The sequence below is a fragment of the Coturnix japonica genome, chromosome 4 (assembly GCF_001577835.2).
Source record: "Coturnix japonica isolate 7356 chromosome 4, Coturnix japonica 2.1, whole genome shotgun sequence".
Lineage (NCBI taxonomy): Eukaryota > Metazoa > Chordata > Aves > Galliformes > Phasianidae > Coturnix > Coturnix japonica.
In genome coordinates, this window is record NC_029519.1 from 19761575 (window position 1) to 19777513 (window position 15939).

At 34.6% G+C, this 15939-nt stretch overlaps 1 long non-coding RNA gene across 3 annotated transcripts; it reads left to right on the plus strand.

Moving 5' to 3' along the window:
- The first annotated feature begins 761 nt into the window (after positions 1-761).
- On the plus strand, positions 762-13177 carry LOC107312969. Of its 3 annotated transcripts, none has more exons than XR_001554704.1 (6): positions 762-812; positions 905-1013; positions 1131-1215; positions 5988-6011; positions 10330-10395; positions 11606-13177. It is a non-coding gene; the product is annotated as an uncharacterized LOC107312969 (long non-coding RNA). The 3 variants fall into 3 exon arrangements; XR_004307186.1 differs by having other exon boundaries at positions 5992-6011; XR_001554705.1 differs by lacking the exon at positions 5988-6011.
- Positions 13178-15939: the final 2762 nt, after the last annotated feature.

Consider the following 15939-nt stretch of genomic DNA (forward strand, 5'->3'; position numbering starts at 1 on the left):
GGGTAATTAATTCAGTTTATAGTTGAGATGTGGCATGTTTCACTTTTTTTTTTTTCTTTCTTTTTTCCTTTGTTAATGAAGCTTTGCCATGACTAAGATATTCTGGCTTGGCAATTTGATACCTGCAGGAAATACTCCTCTTAGCAGAAAACATCCTGTATCATTTGTTCATCCATATATAGTTTCCAACTTTCCAGGCAGAATAAATGAGACCGTTAGAAATTTGAATTGTTCTGTTACAGACAATTTAACATTTTTAGCATTCTGTTCATATATGGAGTTATTGTAAATGTGGCCCAATAAATAGTACAGTTTGCTTCCTTATGGCTTGTTTGCTGCAGGTTTTATTGATCCTTATACTTGATCTTGAAGCATAGCAGGAAACGATGAGGAAGAACATTAAAAAGGAGAAATGAAAATTTTTAAATTTAAAAGGCATCAAATCTCTTAGCCTGTGAGACTTGAGTCTACAAAAACAAATTTGTATGATGGTAAGACTTTGTCTGGCAACCAATTTAGAGAGCATGAAATGAGTATGAAACAATCTGGAAAAAGAAGGTGTATGGGAAACTGGTAATCACAGCCTGAACCTCTGATTAATCAACTGAGGGAAGTGTCGGGTCAGCTGTGGGAGCACAGGTGAAGGTAATTTAGCTGTGCTCCTGGAAGGGGTGGAGCTTGACTCCACCTCTCCTAGACTTCATTTAAGGGCTGACCACCACTAAGGCAGCATCTCTTTTGAGATTGCTCCTTTGTGGAGATTGGATAACCAGCCTCAGCATTTTCCAGCTAGACTGAAGGCATCTGTATTGGTGAGTTTTTCCTATAGATAACCTTTGGATATCTATTACCATCATTCTTGTATTATTACCACCATCCTTATATTATTTCTACCTTACTGAAGGGATTGCTAACTTGTGCTGCGTTCATCAAGAAATGCACTGACTCGAATAATTATTAATACCTTAAGCATATCAGCTGCAATCTACATATAAGAGATGTTGAAACAGAAGGTATGAGGATGATTGCATGCTGGATTTCCCCTTTCCTCAGCACCTCTCAGACTTGTTAAGTGCACTGCACAAACAGCAGATACTCATCTTTCATCTTTTACTTTTGCTTTTTAATAGGCAAGCCTTATCTAACATACCAAATGATACTTAACCCTGGCTCTGAAGACACAACTTCTCATTGACTTATATGCTTTACTATGAGGTAAGTGTATGATATTGGCCCCATTTTATCACAATTTGTCAAAGTTCATGAAACGTTCATTATTTTGCCTGCTAATTTAGCACAATATGATGTTTGTGTAGTTCAGAAAATTTCAAAGGCTTGCATGGTACTTCATTGGACAGAGTATTTTGTAAAAAATAAACATCATATTAACATAGGTTTTGCAAGTGTTTGCTTAGTGGTTTTGCAATTTGTATCTGATTAGGTATGATTTGAGAAAGATTCAGTATAAGTGTTTTGTCCAAATTCCTGTAGGATCTTTTTGGCAAAGAAAGGGAAAAAAATTAATACTCCATAAGACTGTCAGTATTATTAAGCCATGGAATTGTTCTTTCTTCCTTGTAGTATCTCATTTGATTGACCCTAGTCCTTCCAGCTCCTGTAGGAAGTGAACCTCGGCTTATTCTCTTCAAAGAAGTAACTAGCAATTTATTGAATATGATGGCTGAAATGAATGTAATTATGTAATTAATTGTGTAAGAGTGGGGGAAAAAAAAGCAGAAGAGAGAAATTAAAACACACAACCTTAATATCACATTTTCCTAAGATTAAATTGTTTGGCTTTTTGATATTTCCCTTCCATTTATTTTCAACTAGTGACCTGGAAAATTTCTGAAGATGCAGCTGGCCCACAAGTTACCTTTTCTCATGATTTCTCATGCCATCCTTTACTTAGAGCCTGCTGTTTTGACAGAGCTTCACAGTGCCACCTACTAAGGCCAGGACTGTCTTCATTATAACTGGTGTTGTATGAGCAGAACTTGTAGTAGTGCTGTCCTTTATCATATTTCAGAATAGCTTTTCACTTTACACATTTGTATAGGTCTGTTTTCGCTCCCTGCCATGACATGGTGTGGAACATGGTGTGTGTTTGTTTGTCCTTTTTTCTTGATAGTAGATTGCTTCTGTATGGATTTTTCTTATTGTATGTTTTATTAGTTGTAGATTCTAATTTCTGATCTTCATTTGGTCAGCTGGATAACATTAGCAAAGGACTCATAATAGTATTATGAGCAGAGGACTCAATCTTTTCAGGCTTTTTGTGAATTTCTTTTTAAGGAATGACTTGTAACTTTCTTTCTCAAAAAAGCTTCAAGTAAGAATAGAAAACTTGTGGCTTGAACTCCATACTTTAAGCCATCATACTTTTCAACTGTGGCTTGAACCCCATCTCTCAGTGGACAAACTTTTATGACTGCACTGGAGTTATAACTCTCTGGCTTTATAATCTTCCCCCCCACCCATTTCTGCTGATCAGTGAACAGGGAACAGCTATTTCTTCCTTTTTGAAGTAGCTAACACAATAGAAATGTCAATTACAACCATTTTCCCTATTCAGATTTGAATTATCGCTCTGTGTTGCTTTTTTTTTTTTTTTTTTTCCCCTGTGTCTTCTTGCAAATATAGACTCAGAACCTCCAGCAGTGTGTCTGAATAAATATAGCATACCTTCTAAGAGTAAAACATATTTTCCTATATAGGAAAAACAATATAGCAAATTCTTAATCTGGACCTTGAAATCTTTTATTTAAAAATAGTCTTGTGATTTTGCTAGTTATATTTTATTAAAATAGCTCTTGATGTTAATTTTTCTTCTTTATTTTGCACAAATTGACTGCAGTTTCTACCGTCTTGTAGTAGCTAGGATGTGAAATACAACTACTTTTGTTCTGCTCTTCTGCCTTCTTTATACTGTCAGCTCTGACACTGCTGTGTATTCACATGTCAATTTTCATTTTGTTATTCAGCTTTGACATAATTTATAATAGGAAAAAAATGATTCTATGACTTTTTTTTTCATCATATAGTGAAAATGAAGTCATTATCCTAAAGCTCTGTTTGAATTTTATATTTCCCTTGTTTCCAGTTTATTGCTCTGTGTGCTGCAGAGTTTTTCTTTCATGAGCTGTGAAGATTAAAATTTACAAAGTGTAAGCATGCCATGATTTTTTTTTTAATGCTTTTTTATGAGTTGTTATTAAAGCATTTAAGTTTTCTCTTTCTATAATACCCGTGCTTGAAGAGTTGGTTGATTTCTTACAATAGATCTAGAATTGAATCCCTGCTAGGGATTAGTGGCAAAGTATCTCAGTACAGGTGTTCAGCTTCTCTACGGAAACTCTCTGTTTCTCTTCTATATCTGCAGTTTTACAAGGAGTTTTTTTTTTCTTGTTGGCTTTACTTAACAGAAATCATCAGGAAAAATAATTATACCTTCTCAGAATAATTTTATTGTTAATTTATCTCTAAAGGAAAAGCAAATATGTTCTTTAATCTTTTCTCTTGTTTTCCCTTTAAAGATGGCCACTAGTCTGAGGTTCTGAGTCTTGCTTGTTTGCCTTAGAAAACAATCTGATATCTTAAAAATGAAATTGTAGGGTAACTTGCAGTTTCTGAGCAAGCCCAACCAGAGCATCTCAAATCACTAATGACACTGCAAACATAGGTCATATTGCCCATAACAAATTATGTTTCAGAGACCAATAGGATAAATCAATTTATTCCAAAAGCACTCTATAAAACTCATTAAAAATGATTGTATCTAACTGGATTATTGTCCTTTCCCATAGCATGTATGTGAGGGGAAAAAAAACCACAAATAGTACAAAAATTTCTCTGCCTAAATACCAAGTACCTTCTGTGTTCACATTACTTGCATTTCATTTCACTAACTGATAATAATATAATCTGAAAAGTATATCCTGCATAATTGTGCCCATGAGTTGAATCTGGCATACGCAGTTACTCTATAACTGGAAATGCCAAAGCACAGATACAAACAACATGTAACATTTTGGACCCCATTCTTTCTGTCATTTTTTCCCCCCACAATATTTTTTTCAAGTCAGGGAATTCTCATCAAGTTTATGCATTATTATTACCCTGATATTAATGCACCCTGGTAAAGTTTCATGTAACATTCTCAGTTATAAAGAGATAAAAATTTCCTTACGAAATAGCCACAAACAGCAGGTCATTTTTTGTGCTGGGCTTAATAAATCAGCAGTATGTTGGTAGCTCTTTTGTGTCATTTACTATGAGAGTCTTTCAACTTTAAGCCTAAAATAAAAAACATCATTTACAGTTGGTTTATTACATGCACACAAAAGTGAGGAAAGAACACACTTTTGTTTTTGGCTTTCTTTTTTATTGGCCCTTCCTATAAATGTATCATTAACTAAGATTTTGATTTGTAGTTCTGCAAGCGAAAGGACAATCAGCATTTCTGTAATTTACTGTACAAAAACAAATTTTAAACTTCATCTGTCAGCAGGACAATTCTGGAACGGATTTGTGCTTTTGTATATGCATCTAAGTCATTCAAAGTTCAGATGAGGCTACATGAGATGATGTGCAAAAATCAATATAGGGCTAACTTACAACTGCAGATAAAATACATTAGGTAAAAGATGACCAAAATTTGTTTGCAATTAGGGAGAGGGCTGTCATGTTTTCTGTGATATGATTTATTGATTGGTGAAACTACTTTTTTCTTTCAATGTTCAGGGTTAGATGCAGAACTTTTATTGGAGTTTGTGTCTAAACTAGCTGATTATTTAGAAATTTTTATTTTATCATTCATCTATGAACTCTCTGGAAAGACTTTGCTAAAACAGCAGTATATTGGTTAGTATACTGAAAGTAAATTACGCTGTGGAAGTAGGTATTTTATGTTAGGTATTTGCTATTACACTTTTAAATCAAATGGCATTCTAATTAGAGAGTGGTAGAAATTTCTCACTGCAATCCACCAGCAGTGCCAAAACCAATTAGCAAACACTACTTCTTGTAATTAATTTTCTTCCATGTTTTATGCCTTTATCCAGAATTTATCCTTGTGAGACTTCCTAGGAATGTGCTTCCAAAGAGAAGACAGTTTTATGTGTGCTTGTGTGTGTTTTGGGATGAATGAGGGATAGAGGATAGAGAAGAGTAAAAATAGATGAGATCAGTATGGCTAGGGAATGCTAAAGGATTTCATATCCATTTTTGCACTGTAAATACTGCAGTAGACACTGTAAATAGCTATCTATCTGCAAATTACATAGTGGACGGCTCCTTGAAATCTCTTGTCCTTCACTACTCTGCCTTGTTTGTAAGCTCTAATCATTTGTTATGGAAGCAGCTGTCATGACTGCTGTAGGGTAGGAAAATCTGCAAATCAAACGGTGCTATTTAATGCTCTTCTGAACTTTAGGTCTGGTTCTTTCCCTCCCCCCCCCCCCCCCCCCCCCCCCCCCCCCCCCCCCCCCCCCCCCCCCGCCAACACAGAACTCTTTAAATATGGAGGGTAGTACCAGATGGAAAATTCTGCTGGAAAAAAAAAAGCCAGGAAAATACTTGAAAAAGAAACAAAACTGTAGTAGATTTAATCAGAATGGAAAGGAAATAAAGAGATACGTAGAAAGTCTAAAGACTAAAAATCTGAGAGGAAAGGGACCTATAGAAGAACTGCCATCTATAATGCCTAGGTAATAGAGGAATTTTCTCTGTGCTGATGTTTTGAAGGTGTCTCACCATCAAAGGTTTTCTCAACAGGCTAGGCAATCTGACAGGAAGGAAATAAACTACCATTAAACTAGAGGTGCAGCACAGCAATCTTTGTAAACAATTTCCCTTATCAACGCTTTAATATTATTAATGAGCTGTGAAGGGGAGGTAGGGGAGTAGGCCAAAATATTTGACATAATTTAACTAAGAAATTCTGTCTTTCATTGTTCTGATCTGTCCTTCAAAATAAAACTGTGAAGACAGACGTAGACAGCTTTTGAAAGGTAAGTTTTAAATACTTACTGTATTTTTAAGAACAAAGCAATGACTAGTTTAGACCTGCCAACCTATACAGAAAATATCTTGTGTGGGGTTTGGGGCCAGTTGGGGTGTTCATTGTGTTCTGCATGCAAAAGCTCTTTGATTGTTCCCCAGATCTTGTACTACTGTGTAATTTGCTTTGAAAAAGAATACCTATTATTTAGAATGAAAGCATACTGGATGCTTATGAGAAATTTCTAAAGTTAGTTTTCCTAGAAGGAAAAAGCACAAGTATTTGTAAATTGCTTAAATATGAACTGATTGGATACTAGATTTCCTTATCATATCAGATAGAATCAGTCTTTCATAAATCAACAAATTAAAGCAAGGAAAAAAAACAACTGTTAGAGCAGAGTGGTGTATTTTACATATGAACCAATACTGTTAACTTTGCAGACAGTACTGATCAAGATGCTTGTACTTTCCAGTTAGGTGGAAAAAGCCCTTATTATACTGTTCGGTACCTAGCAGAGGTACACATGACAGCTAATTTTAAACTATTAAATTTGTGGTAGCAGGATGTTCTGTCCTGGATAGTTTTCCTTGCTGAGAAGCAAGGCAGATTCATTTGAACTCAGTACTGTACTGCTACTGGTTCATGCTGCTATGGAAGGCATCCCTGGAGCCTTTACAGGACTGTAAACCGGATAATTCTGTTCTTTATTCCTGGCCTGAACAACCTGCCTTTTGACGGATTGTTTGATAAAGGGAAAACATAACATTGCTAGAAGAGTACAAAATCACTCTCTAGCAAAAGAATAACCAAGTTTTATATGCCTGCTATGGGTGGATTTTGAAAGTATTCTAGAAGGGTCCCAGTTTCAATTGCTGGTTAAATTACAGGCAAATGCATTTTCTCTTCCTGATCCAGCCAGGGCTGATCAGATGATGGATGATGACTGATAATGATGCATTGGCAGAAATTAGTGCACAGATGCATACAGTAAAGCAAGAAAACAGCTTCCCTCACTACTTGTCTCTGTAGTAAGTTACCAGATTACCTTTTAAATAAATAAATAAAATCAGACATCTGTTCAAAATAACTAGGGGAGAAAAGTGGTCTAGGTAAAAATCCAGCATAAGGACCTTTACAAATCTTGCTACAAGAAAGTGTGGCAAAAGAAAGTGATGACAGTGCATTTGAATGGGAGCTGTTATAACTATTCCTCTTGTCCAATACTACCCTCATAATCAGCCATATCCCGTCCTGTTTATATGCTCCGTTCAAGTACTGGTAGGCCACAATGAGGTCTCTCTCATTGGAGGAGCCTTCTTTTCTCCAAGCTAAAAAAGCCCAGCTCCCTCAACCTTCCTTCACAGGAGAGTTGCTCCAGCCCTCTGATCATCTTAGTGGTTCTCTGGACTCATTCCAAGAGCTCCACATATTTGTTGTACTGGGCACAGTACTCCAGATGGGGCCTCACAAGAGTGTAGTAGAGGGGGACAATCACCCCCTGACCGTGGCCACTCTTCTTTTGATGCAGCCCAGAACATAGTTGGTCTTTTGGGCAGCAGGCACACACTTCTGGCTCATGTCCAGCTTCTCATCCATCAGGGCCCTCAATTCCTTCTCCACAGAACTGCTCCCAAGGGATTCTTCATTCTGTACAGATTCCTGAGATTGCCCTGGCCCAAGCTCGGTACCTTGCACAATACATGTGATAGGCCTAAATAACACTGCTCATGTACTGGAATTTCTTTTCACATATTCTGATTTTTAGAACAATGTTTTCAAGGGTCTCTGTACTGTTTTTCTCTCTTATACAGCAAGACTTGCATTGTGTAAAGTTTATACTATAAGAAAAACATAGGTGCTAATTTGAAATTTGTTTCTCCTGTGAACAGAAAAGTAAATTAACGTTAATTAACTGTTTTTGTGCATGTAACATTTTAGCATTTTTTCTAATCGCTTGTTTTGCAATGTGAAATGAAATAATTTCTGCTTTGAATCACCTCACATATGCATTTCAAGGGCTGTGTTCTTCTTCCATTTCAGAATAACTTTTATGTTATCTTAAGTAAATGAGAAAATGCTTGATCAATGGTAATTATTAACTGGAATATAACTTCAGATAGAACAAAAAATGGTGGTGTGTACAAGTATTTTCTGGGCAGGACAGAGCTTTTGCAGTCACTTTGCAATATTGAGAATAACACCATTTTAGGACCATGAACCAAATCTCCAAATTCATTAAAATATGTCTCAGTGTTTTCTAGTCCATAAATGTTAACTACTGGACCAAGAAAAGCATATATATGAAAAAACAGTTTGTTGGCTTAGTTCCTGGAATCTCATTTTTGCTTTCTGCTCTTCATGGTGTATTGGATTTACATTATGCTCGTGCATAGTTTAGACTATTAAGCTGAGTAGAATGACTTCTACACATCAGTATGTATGACCTGTTATTGTGCATAATTTGAAACTGTTAAAAGCCCTTCATATAAATCAGTGGGGGAAAAAAAGTAAACACTAATAAATTATGTCATTATGTATTCTGATGGTAGAAAAGACTAGTGGTTTTTGATATACTTGGGTATAAATAATACTTTTTACTTCAGTAGAATATTTTTAAGTAGCTGTTTTATATTTGGATATTATGTCTTCTCCCTCCTCTAAAAACATTCTTATTATATTATAATATTTTCAGTATATAAAAATGAAAGTAACAAAAAAGGGAGGGTTCCACCCCTCCCCCCCCCCCCCATTAAGGGTTAGAATTTGTATTAAAACCAAACAACACTACACAAAGGCCACAGAAGACTTCTTCTAAATTATGCCATAAAGAAAAGGGGTTTTATCCTAATTTATGAGCCCTTATTTTAATTCAGTAGATGAATGGAAATGAGAACCGAATGTCTATGACGTTAATTGGGTTTCCTTGAGGGAGAGTAAGGATTGGATCAAGTTCTCTGTCAGAGAGGAAAGAAGTCAAAAAGTCCAAAAAGTTTTTGCTTAATTCTTATATTTAACTAAGCATAAATACGATAAGTACAATACAACAGAATTTTGATCAAATCTGATTGTAGGAATAAAATAGAAGATAGATATTTATTTTTGTCTTCAATGTATCACCTGAGACATGATAAAGCATTATCTACTGTAATTTTGATTTCTGTACTGGGCAGTCTTACATGAAATTATTGACATTCATGTGAAGATGGCTCTGTGTTTATGATCATGAAAGAATCAGTTAAAGTTGTACTTTAACTGTGGTTGATATCAAAGCATCTGCTCTGCAAGATAATTATTACTATCAATCCTTAATTGACTGCATTCTTGCAATAACATTAATAATTTCCATGGAAAAAAAAATAAATAAAATGCTTAGACTAATGTGAATTTCCAGTTCCTAATATATCATTGCACCAGAGGAAAGAAAGAACGGGAAGTGAACTATGTGACCAATTTCATTAGGATATGCTGCATCGTTCAAGAACTAGCAATGATTCCTCTGGAGAATAGTAATGGTTTTACTGCACTGTAGACTTGATTTCAGCTAGGTCAGAAAAATCAACATCTTACTCCCATAGCCCTCACCACTTTTCTAGGTTTTTGGAATTAATCTTCTTGTCAGATTAGAAAAAATCAGAAAATACTTTAATATTACAGTTGCTACAGTGATAATAAAGGAATGTAACCCTGCTCTTTCATTTCCCTAAATGATTTGCTGAAACACAGTTTTAATGACAAATATGCCAGAAGGAATCTGTTTTGTTTCTTGTTTGGTTGGTTTTTAGTCAAATTGGAATTCTTTCTTCCTGATGTAGATTTTTCAGCCCATTTGAAGGAGCTCTCAGACGTTTTCTGAAAGGATTCCCTCTTTTAATTTGCTATCTCTTTTAGAGATGGACTGGTTGTTATACAGCTGGCACTGTTATTGCAGTCCCATTTTTAGTAATCTACAGCAGCCATCTGTGCAACCTGAAATCCCTACCAGACAAATTGAAGCATTTTTATAGTCCAACATTGTATACTTATGGTTTGAGGTGGATTAGGGTTTAGGATTTAATGGGAATCTAAAATTATACTATTACAAAAATAATGGCTTTAGGGTTACTACTTCCATGTATCAAAAGAATGTTCCAGTTCTGCTCATTAACCATATTAAGTATTCTTAAACTAATCTAATTTTATTGAGAATATTTTGACAGATAACAAATTATTACAATACAGTGGTTTTCTAGGCATCTTTAAAAGCAGTTTTATAATTTCATGTAGTCAAATACTCAGTCAATTCAATATGAAAGTTTATTTATCTTGAAATAAATGCTGTTTTATAGGGAAAAGGAATGTTCAATTCTCTGTATCACATATGAAGCTGTTTGGACAGCATGGCATTGTAATTGGTAAGTATTTTCCCCAAGAAATTTTACTTCCTTTCATTTAGGCATGAAGAATACAAAAACAGTTGAAAGAGACTAAGCTTATTACGTTGGACTTCATTTTCTTCTTTTTTTTTCTTCTTTTCAGCATCACTGTTTTTTCTAAAATATAATTAACTGGACTGTTCTTCCTTTTCCTCCTACTATTATTATGATGGCTTTTTTTTTTTTTTAAATCATGTCTTTACCATCCTGTCAAACTAAGTGCATTTTGCCTAGAGGTGAGGTTTGCCACTAAATATGAGCAACAAGCTGCATTCTGTTTGTTGAGACATGCTGCCAAAACAGCATAAAACATAGTTAGGTATGCTGTCTGCCTGACAAAAAGCTGCAGATTTAGAGGACCATGATATATTATTCTTAGTGACGCTACTGCTGATACTAAAAAGCAATGAGATTTTCAGTGGAGATTTATCTTAATTAGTTACTGAACTCCAGTTTTAACTAAATTCTGAGTTTATCTTGATCAAAATGAGTTTTCTTTTGCTCAGATCAATGAGTCATGCCCAAAGTGGGCAAAACCATTAAAATCATTTTTGGAACATTTTTCTGCACTGTCTGACGATAACAAGCTTTGTGTCTACAGCTTCCCTTAGGGAAAGTCAATAAATGACCAGGGAAATTATCCTTGCCCCTTTCCTGTGTTTCCTTGCCCTGTCTCAGAGCCTCACAGCACAGATTCCTCAGGGCAAGAATTGTAAAATAGGAAATACATGGTGTCATAATTTTTTCTACTTAAGTTCATAAAGGAAAAATGTGTTTGCTTGTTTTTTTTTCTCCTGACATGCTAGTTACCTTTTGGTGCTTCTGGTTTCAGTATTGTCTTTTATACATCTTCTGTGCAGATCTTGAAGAGCACTCTCTGAATTTGAGGAAAAGCAAAAAAAATTTAAAAAAATTCCTATGTATTTGAGTTGTGGCTTAGATTTAAATATTGCTAGAATTCCAGAAGTACATTGAAAAGTAACAGATGATAGCTATATCTGGGTGAAGTATTGGTGAATACTTTTTTGTTAAGCTTTGCATCTGTGTTTTTTTTCTGTTCATTTTTTAAGTACCTAAAATTATTTTTTTTTCACATAATAATGAACTCAGAAATTATTTTTTTATGATGTTGCTTGTTGTACTTCATACTATAGTAATATGTCATGCATGGACTTTTGCTTGTGTCTAGATTACACCAAAATGATTGTTAATACATTGCATGAAGATCAATTCTCAGAATTCTCTTCTTTTGGAGCTTGACCATAAAAAAAGGAGAATATTGACAGCTGAAGATGTCACCGCAAGCAGAAAATCCTAAGTCTACTTTCACTGTAAGGGATATAATTTTTAGGAGACTGTTAAAATTATATATATATTTTTTTCTTTTTTTGTTCCCCCTTCAGGGTGAAAATGAGAATGAACTATGAAATAGTTAGTGTTCACAGAGTGTGATGATGTGGTCTACACTATGCCACAATAGAAGTATTAAGGATGTTTTCTCTCATTAGTGCCTAACTTTCTCAAACTCGCTGGTTTACATTTAAAAATGAAATGTCTCTTTTAAAAATGCTGCTCTTATAGCAAAGTAGAAATCCTATATATGCCATATAAATCACATTGGAATGCCAGATTAGAGCAATCCTTAAAATTGTCTAAAAAAGTCTGGCTGCTTATTGAAACACTGAGCCACAGGAGGTATGCTGTTAATCCTGTCATGATCTCAAATGCTGTGCATTTGCAAAAGTGTAGTCCGATCATAGTGCCTCTGCTAGAGAGATATTAACAGTCCGTGCAATTATAAGTTGTTTAATCCTTATGATGTCACTTACTTTAATTCTTATAAAATGTCATCATATTTGAGGATTACAATAGAGTTCTAATAACATCTAGAGCATAAACTGAGCCTTGTATTTAATCATAAAATATTGCTTGTAACTACTATTATAGTATCTCGGTGCCAAAGTGGAAAACTTTGTCTGTATTGCTTTGCTTGCTTACACACCTGCACATATTTGCAAAGTCACCTATGTGACTGGATGGCTCCACCTCTCCTAGACCCCATTTAAGGCTACCAGTAGGGAAGGATCTCTTTTTGGAGATCTCCCCGTTGTGGAGTCTTTCATTGTGAGCCTGAGTCTTTGAATACAGATGAGCATTCTTTCTCTGTTTCTTTCCATTTCTCCACAATATTACTTCCACCTGTAATAACAGCAGTATAATGCAGAATAACTTCATCAGATAATTCTGATCTACTGTTAAGACATGAAATCTAATTTAAAATTAATGGACTGTTTATTAGAGATTCATATCTTTACAGTTTTCAATATTGAAATATTTGTGGTAAAAAAGATAAAAAGTAAATCATACTGTTTCCAAAGATTATGGTTTTACATGTTCTGGGAATTATAAGCATTATTTATAGGACACATTCCCATTTATTTATTAAATGATTCTAGAAATAATATTTTACAGAGCAACAGAATCATACAGTTTAGCACTAAGGTGACCTTCATCTGAAATGTACACATAAATATCCTTGTTTGTTTATAAGTATAACCATTATTATTTAGCTGCATGAAATAATTATTTTTATTTACCCAATAAATATTTCTGGTCCACTCAAATAATTCATGCTGTATTTCATCCAGCATTAATTGACAGTGATAAACCCCATAGAATCTAAGCCATTCAGTATAGTCACGTCTTTAATGCTTTGATGACAAAATATTGAAATAGCAAAGAAATAAATTCTTCTAACTAAGGTCATCTTTCCAAAGTTTCCTTCTCATACAGTTCATTATACTTTAATGTGTTCATCGCTTTCATTTTTTTTTCCCTGGCTATTTTGATGACATTTACTTAAGTTCTTATTTCACCATAGAACAACAAAATTTATGATCATTGTTTATGTTGTATATTTCACTGTAATCCACTTCTGTTTTCTTAATTTGTTGCTCAGATTATGATTTTGTCAGGAAAATAAAATACTAAGTCATAAAAAGGAATTACGTTGTAGCTCCAGAAAGTGTTAATCATTAGATGGTTGGGGAGATTAGGAATGGATAGGTGACTAGAGTTTGTTATTATGCAAATGAATGAGAATGGAAAGGAAAAAGACAAAAAGCCAAACAACAAGCACAAGAGTGTGATACATCCTGAAATGATTCTTCCTTACCAGTACTGTTCTCCCTATCCCATATCAATTGTCGTGTGAAAACACTGCAAATGTACTTTCCCTGAAGCAAATTACATAGATTACTGAAGCTGTATATTGAGTGTTATTATTTGGAACCGCTAAGATAAAAGTTGCTACTACCTGTTATACTGGTATAACATAAGAATTAATTCATTGTCTTTGGAGAGATTCTAACAGGAAATAATTTAAAACCTTTCTTTTCCTCCTTTAGAAAATGCTACTTGATTGAGCCTTCAGGTGGTAACTAGTTGTCTTTTTTTTTAAAAAAAAAATTAAAAAAAAAAAATTTTAATGTATCGTCTGTTAATACAGCCCACCTGATCAAGGGAAGCCTGTTGAAGAGCTCTTCTTGCTTCAGCTACAAGAAGTACAGTACTTGCAGGCTCTTGTCCAGATGGGGAATTGCAGATACATGGATGTCTGCTAGAAAAACAAGACAGTGGGCTGCAAGCAATGCAGAGGTTCCTAAAGTACACTGGGAATAACTTCTGGTATGGGTACTGGGCAGGCTAACTAAAAGTGAAATGTTACTAGACCTGGTGCCCACCAGTACAGAGGAGATCATTAAAAGTGTTAAGACTGGAGGCACTCCAGGTTGTAGTTGAATTCATGATCTTGGAGAATACGGGCCTAGTAAAAAACCAAGGTATGGAGCTTGAACTTCAGAGAGTGAATATCTATTTGTTTAAGGAATTTTTGGACCTGATTCCCTGGGAAATAATAGGGACATAAGGATGCAACAGGGCTGGCAGCAATTTAAATATTGAAGAAACTGAACTCTGTTTTATATTCAGTCTCAGATGAAGTTCTAAAGCAGCTTGTAGTCAGTGTGTTGCATAGCTTGAATATCCACAAAAAGTCATGCAGAAACTTACCAACTACCCATACTAAAAACATCTATATACATTTTTCAACAGAAGTGAAATTTGAATCCTTGTGTTTTGCTTCTACAGAGCAGGTTGATTCTGCAAAATAGTTCAAAAAATGTGCTGCACTGTAAGCTATTAGCAATGAACCTACCCTGTACTCACTCTTCTAGTTCTCTGTTCTCATTCATCCTTCTCCCTCTGTTAGTAGAGCTGAATTAAGAATACAGTTGAAAAAAAGCAGCCTCCTAGCAAAAGCTCATTATTTGAATAAGGCTAACAAGGTATAGTAACAAGAATTAGCAGTTATTTGAGCAGTGCAGGCTAAAGAAGGCCTCTTTATCAAAACAAATATGTACTATATGAAATTGTTCTCTTTACAAATGAAGTAAGAACCTGTCAGTATTTGCACTTAAACCAGATGCAAATGATAGCACTATCATTTTATTCAGTACTAAAATGAAGCATATTTAATTGTGCATTGAAGTGCAGTAAGATTTAGTAGAAGATGATCATAATACAGTCAACACTTCAAAGCCATAGTTAATAAAGAGAATTAAGGTCAAAATCTCTTTACCTCTTATTCTAGTGAAATTTGTTGATTTATGCATAGTGATAATACTTAAAGAAGTAAAGAAGTAAAAAAGACTTGGATTTGTATTTTCTCATGTAAGTGAATAAAAGAATGATCTATCCAGCATGACACAGGAAATAGTTTAGCACTGAATACTAATAAAAATAGTCAAGCAACTATAAACTGTAAAGAACTGTCTGTGGACCCAGACACTGAAGTAATTACAGAAAGGGAAAATTCTATTAAACAAGGAATTGTCTTCCTCATTCTGATACTGAAGAAACCTGCATGTTTTATAGTTCTGGCATGCCCATAATTTAAGCCCCCTTTCTTTTCTTGTAATCTTGTTAAGCCTTTAGTGCTCATCTTCCGTTTCTAATTCATTCAATTTAGGTTATTGCATAATGGCAACAAATAGATAACAAATAAAGCAGAATTACACTCACTACATTTTATTCCCATTTTGCATATTTAGGGCCTTTAGTTTCTGACTCTTTTCCAGTAGAAATTTGCTCTTGCTTTAATGAAATTATTTTTTTTCCTGCTTTTTTGAAAGCAATCAAACAAGGATTTTGCAAGTTCGCTATAGGATTTAATTTATCTTTCGGAACTTCTGTTCTGGGTTAGAGCTGACATATCTCACCAATTACAGGCAACTGTCACATGAAGTATGTTGTTGAGGCTTCACTTCAACATGCTTCATCTTAGCTTTCTGATTCTTCTGAAAGAAATTTGAAGGCAAAGTACTGTTCATAACCTGTTATTTTCACTGTCTGTTATACTTGTGGATGACCTTTACTAACTTGATATAAATCTAATTATTAGCAAACAAGACTTGAACATTAGTAGTGATAAAGACAGCTGATGTGAAGTTTTCTGCTTTCAGC